General features: G+C 35.9%; 1 protein-coding gene across 7 annotated transcripts in view; it reads right to left on the reverse strand.

Annotated features, from left to right (window-relative positions):
* smash (smallish) overlaps positions 1–14,292 on the reverse strand; it is a 201,797-nt gene that overhangs the window by 45,681 nt on the left and 141,824 nt on the right. The window contains exon 1 of one of the 7 annotated variants that reach the window (XM_076365264.1): positions 8,897–8,946. The exons of the other annotated variants lie outside the window; for them this stretch is intronic. The gene's annotated coding sequence lies outside the window, so the exon portion shown is untranslated. Of the gene's footprint in view, positions 1–8,896; positions 8,947–14,292 lie in introns of those variants that run through there. 7 annotated transcript variants of the gene reach the window in all.

The raw sequence follows: 14,292 nt of genomic DNA on the forward strand, positions 1-14,292 counted from the left end.
AGGCCCCTCTTCGTCTTTACCCCGGATTTATTCCCTTCTACGTTCTCGCCGCGGCTTCTTCGTTCTCCTAATATTGGAACGCTTCTTTGTGTACCGGTGTTGGGCAAATGTTACACAAAATAACGAGTAAAACAGGAAGAATAAATTCGATGTGGATATTCAAACGTGCATAATAAATAAGTTCAATTTGTTCGATATTTTTTCGTATTATTTTGAGTAAGTTTTCTCAGCGCTGAATGCAATAGTACGAGAAATTTAAATGACATTGCTCTGTTATCAACTGAGTTTGTAAATGCGAATAAGAAATTATGAATAGCATGTAGTAGCCGCGAAGGAAAAGTAAACTTGATATAGAATATTGATATATTTAAAGACGTTACAAATCACAGATAATGAACGAACTTTAACGCCTTGAGCGTTCGCGTAAGAAACGTTACGTCCAAAGACAAAAAATGCAAGGAGCGCGGATGTAAACGCCTATAAGTAAATGACTTGGATAACAAATAACCATATAACAAATAATTATTTACTCGTTATTGTTATTCAAATAATCGTTATTGTATGTTACACCGCAGCAAAAACGTTCTAGTGAATGGTGCAAGTATTTGTACGTTGTTTTATATTAGATTGAGTCTCTTAATAATCTACTTTTAACAATGTACGTTCTTTGTATTGTGTATAGGTGTGAAAAAGAGAAAAAAAAATGTATTGTATAATATGTGGCGATGAAATAATTGGAAAATCTATTCTGTAAAAGAAATTATCTAGAAGATCGAAAATTTGTATGGTTAACCCCCTGCCTTATAAGGTGTCAGACTCGTGGAGACTTCCAATATGATTTAACAAACATAAATATTACTCAATTCATTCGAATTTAAAGTAAATATTCTTCTTCTGCAATCAATTAATATATTTAAAAGCAAACACGGACAATAAATTATTAATAATAAAATACTCATATCGATCAGAGTTAAGAAAAAAATCATAGGGCAAGGGGTTAAGAAACTAAATAACTCGCGGAATGAATTGTATTACACTCCAGTGGAATTGTACGACAATACAGAAAATGTAGGTACATGCACCAATGTCCTTCTTTCATTCAGAAAAACGAATATCTAAATCTTCTGTCAGCATGATTGAATTAATACAAGTGTACGCGTGAACTGCTTATGAGTAATTCAACTCGCCTGTAGGTCTGTATCTAGGAATCATCGTATAATCCGACCTATGTTTAAGAGTGAGGTTCACGTATAGCGTGCTCCCCTTTACACTTTTTATTTTCTCGCGCCAGGAGAGTGCAAACGCGGCTTACGAAGAAGTGCCGTAACATTTTATGGTACATAAAACGGTGACTTTATGTTAGCACGATTCACGAGCTCAAGTGGGCCTTTTATTAATCTACATCATGGTGTTTTACGGTCATCGGACCGCTGGTCTAGCACATGCCGTTGTCAAATTTAAGTTCCAGTAGCCGGCCGCAACGTTAAATTATACGAAATATTATGGAGAATTAATTTTCGTTTCGCAATCCGTGTCACGGCCTTCGCATCGGACCGCTTTATCTCCCTCGATTTTATTATTATTACTAACCCCTTAAATGTCACCCGAAGTTTCATGTACCGGCTAATTGAACACGGATTTACTGTCGTTATAATATTATTTTCATCAATGATTTGCAGCGTTGTACCGTACGTAGCAGTAAACGTCCTTCTTACAGAATAATTTGTAATCGGTGAAGTTTTTTTTCTTCCTTTCGATCGTCGCGCGAACCGGGTCCGGAGTAAACGTAAAAAAGCGAAAATATTAGATTGGCGCGTATGAAATGCAGTTTTTTGTGATCGAAACCCTTTCCGGGCGTCGTATATTCGGTCGAAATAATTTACACCTGATTCCTTACGCTTCTTCCGGTGATCAACTAATTTTACTGTCTTTGATTCACAAAAAGAAGAAGATAAAATACAGCTTGTTACACGACAATATGAGACTTATGAAAGACTTTATGAAAAACTGCTACGCAAAACCGTCGCTAATTAAATTTTCCTACATTATTCCTCTTTATTCAAATATTATATTCACAAATTTACATTTCTCCAAGTAATCTTTTAACACTAAACTACCGAGCAGTTGAATTGACATTTTCAAATTTGGCTATAAAAACTTCAAGAGTGTATTTATTGAAACTTTAACTGACAATAAAGTTTGCGTATTGCTAAAGAAATTTCTACTATTAATAACTAGTATTAATAACTAGGTAGTTTTACTGTTAATAACTAAATTATCTCAGGACGCGAAAGAACTGTAGAAGTAGTATCTGCCAATACCACATGAATAATCTTCGTATTCTAAGTCTAGTGATCGCAATAAATCAAGAATAACAAAATTATCTCATCGTTGAGAAGAATGTGACAAATTTAGAAATTATTGATTAAATATGTTATATTTATGAGAGAATATTCGTAAATAATTAATGAGGGTAAAAGACAGAATAATAGATATTATCGTTAGGGAAATAAGTATGGCTAAATCGGGCGAATGGAAACGGCGAGATCGAATAATCCGGACAACCTGGGGCGAAAGTGAATAGTTACACTCGATTTGGCCTCGAGACACGGTATATCGTACACGTATTAATAGTTATGACGTCGATTTGTGCCGGGCGTTTATTACTAGACTCTTTTCTACCGCGTTGCGTTTCATGCGTGTGCACGCCCGCGACTGTGAATTACACCGGGCTGCGTGCGGCCACCGGAAAACCGGGCACTTCGCGTCGTCGTTCGTGACTTTCGTCCGAAGAGTTAAATTGCTAAAAGTCACCCCTCGGAAATTATTGACCCGCGATATAAAAACTGAAATTACAAGGAACGATTCTTTTATAATATACTGCGATTTCAGTTTCGAGAATCTAGAGTTCTAGACGGGCAATTCGTTTCTACGTGTAATTACAGTTAATTGTGCACATAAAGTGAGTTTATGGTGCTCATTCTGCACGAATCTTAAACAGATCACTTATTTTCTATTAAGAACTGCTGTCGAAGGTAGTTTGTGTACACACGCAAGCTCATTTCAAAGTAATACGTCGAGTTTTCTTAGATTTCTATTTAACTTTGCTTCAACACTTAATTCGAAGACTATATATCGCTTTAAAAAAAAGTATATGATCTTTATATGATCTTAACGTAACCTTGAAGATTTTACTGAAAAATTCAAATCACACGCGTCTCTTTTCTTTCGTAATCTAAAATAAATTGTTCTATCAAAGTTATATTCCATCTTTTGGATAGTTTTAATAGTACAGTAAATATACATATATTTTGTCAACCAACATGGAATCTCGATATCTAACTAAATTTGATCTGTGATCTCCGATCAAAATAGCTCCCCAATCCATTGCAGGCCCTAATTGATTTGAAATTCCGAGACTAAAATAAATTCAAATTTTAATCACTTCCCCCGTGGGACACCCGGTAGGTATCAATACCCCCATCTAGTTACGAACGAAAGTTATCTCGCCGTCGGAATTACCATCGCCGATGCTCCTGCGCAGAGGCTAACATCGCAACAAAATACTTTACGCGAGTTGTCTCCGTTCCAAGGTTACACCCTGGCGATCAGGTTCATCGAATGCCGGCCTAATGAAAAGATATATGTACCATAAATTCTCGCGCGTGTTCCCGATACGTTTCAATTCCCTTTCTTTATGCGCAACGCGCTATTTCGTACGTTACAATTCAGGCGTCGTCGCACAGGAGGATCGTCGGTCGGAGAGGGAAAAACGGCTGGCAAAAATCATTCGATCCAGCCGACGGGTTCGTTCTCGTTGTAAAATATTAATACGAGTGTGGCTCTTCCCCCTTGCTCTCGGGACGAGGAAAATTCCGGTGGTCGTGGCCGCGTGTCCAGAATCCGTCCAATATTAATGGTTCGCTAAATTAATGAAACGATTCGGCTGGACTTATATTCTCGGAAAATGATCGTAACGATCGCCGATGCGCGGTTGCTCGACGGATCCAGTTATACCGGCCTGGATCAATTTAATTGGGCCGTCAGATTTACGCCGATTAAACTCTCGGGATTGCGTACGCGAGCGATTTTCATGCACCATTAGAAAACGAGACTCATCCAGCATGTTGCGAAATCACTGGGCTACAAATATCGCAGAATCTGGTGCTCGGGAGGTTCTCTTCGTTTTTTAGGGTATAATGGAAGTTAATTGAAAAGGCTTAACCCTCTTTTTTTAAAGTTATTACTTGCAAAAATAATAAAATTATATGCATACAGGTGCAAATAAAACTACTAACAACAACCTTACAATAATATTTTCGATTTTCGACGATAAAACGTTATAAACATATATACTTTTTTTAGTTATATAAATATTTATAAATATATAAAAACTGTTTAATAGTTTTTGTTATTACGGATGGTAGGGGAGAGGCTGATTAATTAGGGAAGAGCTATTCTGAAATGTGAGGATTGAGATGAAAGATTTTCGAACGTTTATTTTTAGGTTATTTTGGGAAATGATGGCTATTTGCTTTATGGTTATATTCCTTTGTTTTAGGTGTGTGACTAAATCTCTTTTTATTGACACTTTTTATTCTGTTACTAAAATCTGTGTTGAAATTTACAATAACAGTAAAGTGGCGACTGTGCGCCATAAGTAAAACTATATGATATTGTTTCTGAATAGTTTAAAAGATTTTAATAAAAATGAAAACTGAGATGTCGTACTATATTATTTAATTACGTGCAACTATACTCTTTGGTAATTGAGTCTGTTAAAGCTGCTGAACGAACGAATTTCTGCTTAACGCCACCTACAGTGTAATTACGTGTCAATAAACGTTATTTAAAGTGATGCGTCCCATAATACAGTAATTTATACTGTTTGATATTATGACATCGTCGAAGTAACCGATTCTTTGTGAAGCAATTAAGAGAATGAGGAATAGTTAAAAGATATAGATAAATTAATTACTCAAAAGGATAAATGAACTCGTATTCCTTGATTGACAAATAAAGGACTTTATACATTATTAATTACAGGAAAATATTGCATTAATCGACGATTGCAACGGCGGGCGAGATATTTTCTGTGCTCAATAAGGGAACAGCCAACGTTTCAGATCTCAGTTTCACTGTCTCCAGGACCATGCAAACGGCGGAGTCAATCCACACGAGTAACATGTGCCGGCGAGACCACGACACAACGATAGACACGTTTTCCCCGTCACGATTCGTGTGATCGTATGTGGATTCTGTCTTCATGCCTCTACAAATCCAGCGATGGGAATAAAACACCACGTATTATTATCAACGAACGACGAACCGATGCTTTTTATGTTGTTAGAAGAAATGTACATCATTTTCGTTTAATCCAGACACATATTTAAAAATTTCAAGTTTAGAATTCGAATACGAGCATTAATATAAAAAAACACTAGTATAAAACAGAGACAAGTATAGATTACATAACAAAGATGATGACATACGGCTGCATTCTTATTACCGCTAAGTCTGTAGAAGAAACAAACTTATTAATAAAATTAATAGAAAAGCCATTGAGCAGTCGAACTGATTTAGCTTTTAATTTTTTATAGAAACTATGAAAGTATACTTATTGAGATTTTGATTGATTTATAAATTAGTTTGTACGTTGTTATATTAATTTATTTAAAAATTTCTCAGACAAAGATTTATATCCTTTTAATAATTATGAAAGACGAAATTAGTTTACATTAATAATTAATAAACACTAGTGTTAAGTTTACATTAATTAATTACACTAAGGAAAATGTAAATTTTTTTAAAAAAGCACATAAAATAACATTTGAATGATATAATAGAATTGTTTCTTATGATTTTTATAGCATTGACGCATGAGTCCATCCGATTTGATCTTATTAAAATGGCGGATGTTATACGGATCAATTGAAACCCCTCAATGTCACTAACCACAAGGTCTATTACAATCAAGTATTTTATACTCCGTTGAGGTCTGTAAAGTTCGGGATAAATTTTTTCTTCAGCCGGATATGTCGTTTTGGTTTTCATAAAATAACCTGATGTAAGCTGATACAGCGTCCGATATAACTGTACTTCATACTCTAGTCCGAAACTCGTCTTCGTGTGTTTATTTTAAATCGTCATTCCTTTAGTTTCCTTGTTTCTTATATCCTTAATATTTCAATCCACCATAAACACTATTTTCTGCTAGTAACAATAAAGAACTTTTAACTAAGCATTACTGCAAAAGTTATCGTCCACTGAAGATAAGAGCCCACAATGTATAAACACTTTTTTGTTACGATTATGTACACATATGGCACAAGGATATACATATATTATCAGTAGATAATGGACGTTTATGCAAAAACGAATTGTAATAGTCCATTTAAAGGAGACTATAGCTAAACAGAAAATTGCTTACCTCATTAATTCTTCCATCAAACTCCAAACAATTTCCATTTATTTAAACGTTTAATTCCGGTGTTAAATCTCCAACTTCATTAACCTTTTGTACTTTCATGTATCTTCACAATAAATCTTCATTATTCTTCCATAAAAATCATTAATATAGGGTAGACCGAGGCGAATCGGATCATTTTATATTTGACATCAGAGAACTAAAAATACTTGAACGTTAATGATGAAAAACGCAAAGGAATTTTTTAATCTTCCTTTAGCAAATAAGGAACAAAAAACGAGAAGTATTATTTGAGATACAACAAATGTGGACTGGATCCTTCTGCCAATCCGATTCATCGTGTGATCCGATTCGCCTCGGCCTACCCTACGTAAATAAAAAAATGATACTATACAAATCTAATACCGATCATCCAACTTTACTATTCCACTATAAATGTCAAACCATAATTAAATCACGCCCGTACAAAAGATTAAACACAAATCTAACTAAATACGATCTAACTTTGAAACAATTACGAAATCCATAATCAATCTTTCATAGATCAGATAAACTAATACTCTCGTAGATCTTCATTTACCGAAATCTTTCGAGTATCTTTGAAACAGCCAATTAAATAGCATTCAAGCCGATACGAAATTTCATATGTATAAGATTCTTCAGGAAGCCTCGCACAGATAAGGTATTCATTGTCAGTGGCCCTTCGTAGCCTTTGTACTTCCTCGCGCGTGTGTGGACGTCGGCGGTGCGTGTGTGCACGTTCGCCCGAGGAGCGGTGGCTAGGTCACGGTCAGGGCGATGCCCTCTTCCTTCGGAAGAGAGGAGAGACTTTACGTCGGTTCTCCTTCGCTTCTTCTTCTTCTTCTTCTTCTTCTTCTTCTTCTTCTTCTTCTTCTTCTTCTTCTGCTTCTTCTTCTTCTTCTACATCTTCTTCTTCTTCTTCTTCGCCTTGTTAGATCATGCTGAAAGTCCCCACTCGGATGATCCACGCATCCGTTCGAGCGTATCTCTCTCCGCGACGCTCGGACTATCTACTTCGGTTAAGCCGGCCCTTTTTGCGAATCGAGTGCCGTTTTTAGACACGTCGCAGCGGCCAATGCGTGGTGAACGAGCCGCGTACACACCACGATCGCGTAATTTACGGGACGGCCGACGCCGTATTTATCGCGCGCCGTTTCACGCCGCTTTCATGGGAAATTAATTTTTGATACAATTCTGAAGCATTGTATCTTCTCGATTACCCTATTCTTAACGCGCCCGCCGCCCCGACATTTCGGCTCGGATTTATGGGGAGCTTGTTGTTTTCTCTTTTCGGAGCAGTGACAAAGTATGTTCTTTTTTTTTTAAGTTTGTTTATGTTACTGATTGTGTCATTTTTATTTTGTCTTTGGTTTTTTTTTAAATTGACCCTCGTGTTAGATGGTTTTGGTGCGTTTGAAGTAACGCGTATCGGCGAATGTACAGTTATTTTGTTATTATTTCGGTTAGTTAAGTGAGATTTAATGGAATTAATTTGAATTTGAGGAGTATCTATGCGCGTTTCGTTCATAGTTTCGTCGTAATGAATGTGGTGTTTCAAAGTGTGCGCGGGACGTAAACGGTTAATGGCTATGCAATGACATTACATTGGTTTCAATTATGCCCCCCGGATCAATTAGATTTCGCAATAGTTGTTGCCCTCAAGTACGTGCGACTTTTTAACTTTTTATTTAGAATTGTCATGACTGAACTGCAGTTTATGGAGTTTTTATAAAATATGCAAATGTTTCATCTTGTTCATTGACGGGTAAAAATAATTGTATGGAAGATAGAAACTTCAAATTCTAAAAAATAAGAGACTTGAAACTTCTGTTGCCTCTGATTGATATATTTATAGGTTACAGGAAGACACACGACAGTGCTATTCTTGTAATGATAATATTAACGTTACTTTTGTAATATTTTCCAATAAAGTTTGATGTGCTCATCTATCAATTTTACCGCGAGTAGAAAGTAGAAATGATGAATAGGAGATACACGCATTAGTGGGACCAATTTAAAAATATATGCGTTTGATGAATGTTAGTATACAATCCCTCAGTATCTTGATTTGACAGAAATTGATGACGACTAGAATAATGTACAATAAATGGGAACATTTCTAGTAGTCAAAGACGTGTGTACATACACAGTCCTGCGTAATCTACTTAACCAGTTAACTGCGTTCGATGAGCATACACGTTATCTTAAAACGCAAAATGGTATTAATTTTTTCGACGATAAATTATCTATTTTTTCAGATAAATTTGTAATTATTCTTCGTTTTGCTTTAGTTTTTTCGTTGGAATATATTATAAGTGCATTTGCCCTCCATTTGACGAATATGCACTTTATTATATGATTTTATTGCACGCACAATGAGAGATTTTTCAAACTAAATTCCACAGTTAACTGATTAAGATAATTTGAATTTTTTGCGTTAGAACTTACGGACATGAAAGAATCGCGTGGTACGATAAAAATCCTTAGGTGATTCTTGACTTGAGAACCTTACTACTCACCTAAAACAGAAATACATACAAGACAATTAGTCTAAATAATTAATATAATTATATAATATCGTATATTATATAGACAGATAAAAAATCGCCTAAATGTATAGGAACAGAAGGACAAATAATCATAACATTAACACGTTCAGTGCCGCGTGATCATATTTTTAAAACACACATGGTCACGAATAGCGGTACGCGTTACAAAGTAGCGTAAATATAACGCAACATTATCAAATGATATTTAAAATGATCAAAAACCTCATTACAACTTAATATTCTCTTCTAATAAACTTCCGATGTCACGGAATGTGTGAAGCATCTAAAGACCCTCACGATCACCAAAAGAATTCACAAGAACTCCTTCAAAACAACGAAATCTAATCTCTATTTCTTAAACAAAACTCTCTAAACTCCTCGTCACTTCAAACCATAATTCGTTCAAAACAATCGAAGCCTGACAAATAGGCTCCATCAAAAAGAAAAAAAAAACCATCGCGTCGTCAATATATCGCTAACCAAGTGTCCATAAATCTACTGGCATGCTCGTTAGAGATGAGATTTCTTTAGAATCTATTCCACGGAATAAATTCAGAAAGCGTAATAAACTCGTCGATCCATCAATAATCTCGGGTTTAACTATTGCGTTAAGGCGTTCATCCACGCGCCGCGTCGGCCGTTATAATTTATCGACCAGCGCGCGCCGCTCAAATTTCCACGGTGATCCCCGTTGCGCCGAGACGATGGAAATCATCGATAAGAGACACTCTCTGGCCCGTCACACCCTCGCGGAAAGATCATCGCGGAAGTCTGCTCTCTCTCTTCCTTTTCGAGGGCCCGAGTGATCGACTTTATTCCGCACCGCCCACGTGCGCTCGTAAATATAATTTCTCGCTAATCGTGCACGCCACGGAACGCTGACTATTAACCACCCAGCGAGCCTGGCCGAGCCGCCTCTAAACGGTTCCACTGCATCAAGGGCGCGCTCTGTCGAATCAAACGAGTCCGGCGCGCGCTTTGATTCATTTAAACCAGCCAATCGCGCATACCCGTTTACCCGTTTCTGCTCGCCAGGCGATTTCTTGGAAAGATTTAACACTCAATGAGCAGAACTTGAAAACAGCGCTGCGAGAATTCGTTCGGTTTAGTTCTTGTCCCCTCGCTCTTGGTGTCTCGACGTTAGAGTATCATATTTTATACTTAAACCGTAATCCTTTTATCTTGCGATTTCTCTGGCGACCAGGCTACACGAACTTATTATATCGCTAATGATTTAGTGGGAGGAAAATGAAGTCTACTTTCACTGTCAGATTATGTTTGCACTGAACGTTGAATATTAATCATGAAAAAACAGTGTTTCAACCAAAAGGAAGTGAGTAATATTAGTGTGTGTTAAATTGGGTTTGGAACGTTCTTTATGGGTATTAATATTATCGCACGAAGAGATTAATAAATGTCTTGTAGTATGAAATTTGAAAAATTGGGCTCACACACGGTTTGTAATGTTAACAAATGTTCATAGAAAAGGAGAATTGAAATAACATTATGCCCTGTGCTAGGGTGTTCAATGGAGTTTTTAATAGTAATATACGTATATGGAGACTATACGTCATATAAATGATACACTATATTTGAATTTTCATTTTACTGCGTTTTATACATTGAGGAATGTCGTAAATGCATAAACATCTGCAGTCATTAATGCGAGACTATTGCTCGCGCAAATGCTTGCACGGTATAAGATTTTATACATTCAATTATAATAATGTAGAAAACGTAGCTATAACGCGATGAGTCATAAATCGTAGCACAAGTGGAGTGAGAAGATTCTATGGTTGAAAATAAAACGGAGTGTTATAGAATAGCATTTTGTCGTGCGTGGCATCGTTTTCCATAAAAATCACATTGAATTTCAAACGAGTGTACATGTATACCGTTTCATGTCGTTTGTTCAGTGAAAATTGATAGTTAATACCGGTGGAACATGTGACAATCCCGATAGTAAACAAGTTCTGACACTGTATCGCGTCCAGGAACAGTCGTAGTACCGTTCCGCGACGATATCCGTTACGCTCAGCATCATTCGGTGCGTGCTCGTTCGATTTTCAGAGTGATTTTTCTGGGAAACAACACGTTATCCCATTATTTCGTTTTATTTCCAGACATAAAGTCTCTCTTATTCCAGTTGTACTATGATTCATGGCTATCCTCTAAACTGTCTTATTGTACAAACATTTCTGACCCTTATTATATCACAGGCGCGAGTAATACCAGTAGTGATCATGTTAACCCATTTGATCGAATGGTTCCTGGCAGACATCAGATACATAGTCTAAAAACGAGAAAGTGTCATTTGCCACGCACACCATAAGAACATCCCAATATCTCCTTAACTAGTTAACTGCGTTCGACGAGTATATGAGTATAAAATCAAAATGATACTAATTCTTTCAACGATAAATTATTTATTTTTTCAGATAAACACGTAATTCTTCTTCGTTTTGCTTTAGCTTTTCGTTAGAATATATTATAGGTGCGTTTGGACTGCGTTAGACGAGTATACACTTCATTATTCGATTTCATTGTGAGCATTATCAGAGATATCTGAACTTAAATTCCACAGTCAACAGATTCATTAAAGGATTGCAATTTTTCAGAAATATAAAAAGAATTTCTAAAATAATAAACATTAAATCTACTAAATACCAATACTAGTTACTTCACACACTTGAAGTGAAACACTATTTCTATTTACATACATACACTATTTGTCGCTTATAATTATATTAAATTTAACCTTTACAATAAAATTCTTACAATCAACGTATACAATACTATATAGAAACATTTATCAATCATAAGAACAATCATTTATTTTCAATGTTGTCGTGTGTAAACTTGTATTTATTTTTAGGCAAAAGAATTAAAGCAATTTACAGCGGCAGAATTCAACGTACTATACTTATTTGATTAATCATTATTAATTCTTATAGTCTTTTAAAGCTGATACTTTTTCAAAGAGTTTCCAACGTTCTATAACAAATTCGTATGGTCATCTCCAACATGACATACGAGTGCGAATGGTTAACAGTCAAAAACCCAATCGAAATAAATATTCCTCACAAAATCATCCAACACTCCAAGCAAAATATTGAAATACGAATCATTTCATTAATCACCTTACCCCGATACCCGTGCATACTATATAAATCCAGCAATAACGCAATAAACATCACCAGCCCCGCAGCTGCTTTTTCCACGGAGAAACTATCAACGATAAAGTAAGTTCTGTAAGCCTAATCAGGAAACAAATCACACAGCAAGAGGTTAACCAATAGCAATGCTTTTCATTCTGTAGATGAATCGCGGCGAGCGCGCGTGCTTCGCTCTACATAGGGGTACCAACGCGCGCGCGGCCGTGAGACGTCAGCCTATCGGTGTATGCAATCGTGAAACCAGGCGGGAGAAGCCCCGTAGGTGCACTCTCCCGTATAATGCAGTTATCGGCGCGGCGGGCTACGTTAATTGCATCGCGAGAAAGTGGGGCATCTCGAAACTCCGATCTCCCGGTGTCCTCTCCGCGGCAGAGGACGCCGGACGCCTTTCTTACTATGTACTTACGTGTATCGTGTATTCTAAGCTTCCCTACGCCCTTCCTTTCCCGGCCTGTCCGTACGTGCGTGCGCACGCGCCTTTTCCGTCGCGATGATTTATTCGCGTCGTAGCCGTGAGAATCGTTTCGCGGATCGAGCGATAATCGCGAGTCACTTTCTCCGCGACGTAACGCAAATTCACCGGCGCCGTACCAATGAGGCTCTTCTTCTTTGGCGATGGAATTTGGAAAGGTCGAATAAAACATTGTTTCGAATCGTATTTACTGTAGTGGTCAATGGCGAATTTTATTTTATACTTTTGTACTGAGTGTGGGATTTTTATAATTTATTTCGTCTTTCCGGCTTTTCGTGTTTTGATTTATAAGTTTTTATATTGTATGGGATAATTTGGGATACTTCTTTTATTGTAATTTTTGTATTGTAAATGAAATTGAAGTGGATATTTTGATGTATTTGGTTTAGGTGTGTTTTTGTGAAAATAATAGATTAAAGCCATTTCGAAGAATAAAGGATTATATAGTTGTACATTTGTGGTAAATTTTGAAAATAACATATAAAAATAATATTTTGTTTGAAATACAATGAAATATCTTTTATTCTGAAATATTTCTATTGAGGAGCTGAGTATATTTTGTGTCCACAAAGCAGTAGGAGAAATAGATGAAAATTTTAAACGGCGTACTTTGTTATACGCGAATGGCCGTGGTTAAGCTAAAAATGGATTTAATTTGCCAAATATTATGGTTTCTTGCGTTCTAATATCGTTTCGTTCCTCAATTTACTTTTATCGGCTAAAGATATTTAAAGTACACATTTGAGATACAAGATTAAAATATTTCACTTTATGGTTTAGATTATTAAAATAAAAATATTTTTCCTCTAAATTTTACCCAGGTTCGCTCTCTCGCGGCTTTCGTAATAATTAAGTAGCTGATTGGATGCGTTTACAGCGTGTACAGCAACACGATAAAATAAGTATTTTAAGAAGGATCAATAAAGATTTTATTTTATTGCTCAACGTTGAGGACTCGGAGCGGTTATATGAGCGTTATCCAGTTTTTGTTCATTGAAACGAAAGTACCCGCCACTGCGGCAGGCGAATCATTTTATTATAGAAAAATAATATGATGCCATTGCAAAACTAATTTAAGTGAGTTTATAAGTTAAGTGTTAGGTTTTAAAACAGCACTTCACTCGAGCACCGTGGTTGTATGATAATTGTATGCATAATTTGCTGTCTCTAAAGTGTTACTGCTGTGGAATAATAAATATGTTACATAATTAAATTGATAAAACGGAATAAAACAAAAACGACAACTATTTTCCATTATTCTTAATGTTTAATATATACGGACATGTGTGACCGATAAGGGAGACTTTGAGATTCAATATTCTTTATTTTCCCCCAAATTTGCAGATTTAAAGTGTAAGTATAAAATACAACTGGATATTGTTGAAATAAATTTTTATCCAAATATTTATTCAAATAAAATTTCTATATGCATCATTTGCAAATATATTTTCTCAAAAATAAGAATTCGAAATTCCTCATTTCTCATTTATACTTAAGTTTATTTGTTACTTTTCTTAGACTAATTTGCCACCTTTATTTATTACTTTTATTTGAAGTAAAATATTTCTAACCCTGATATACAATAAAAGTATAAGGCTACACTTCTTACTATTTTTTAATCCTTCAAGATAAAGACATTCTTAAGAC

Source organism: Nomia melanderi, chromosome 2 (genome assembly GCF_051020985.1).
Source record: "Nomia melanderi isolate GNS246 chromosome 2, iyNomMela1, whole genome shotgun sequence".
Lineage (NCBI taxonomy): Eukaryota > Metazoa > Arthropoda > Insecta > Hymenoptera > Halictidae > Nomia > Nomia melanderi.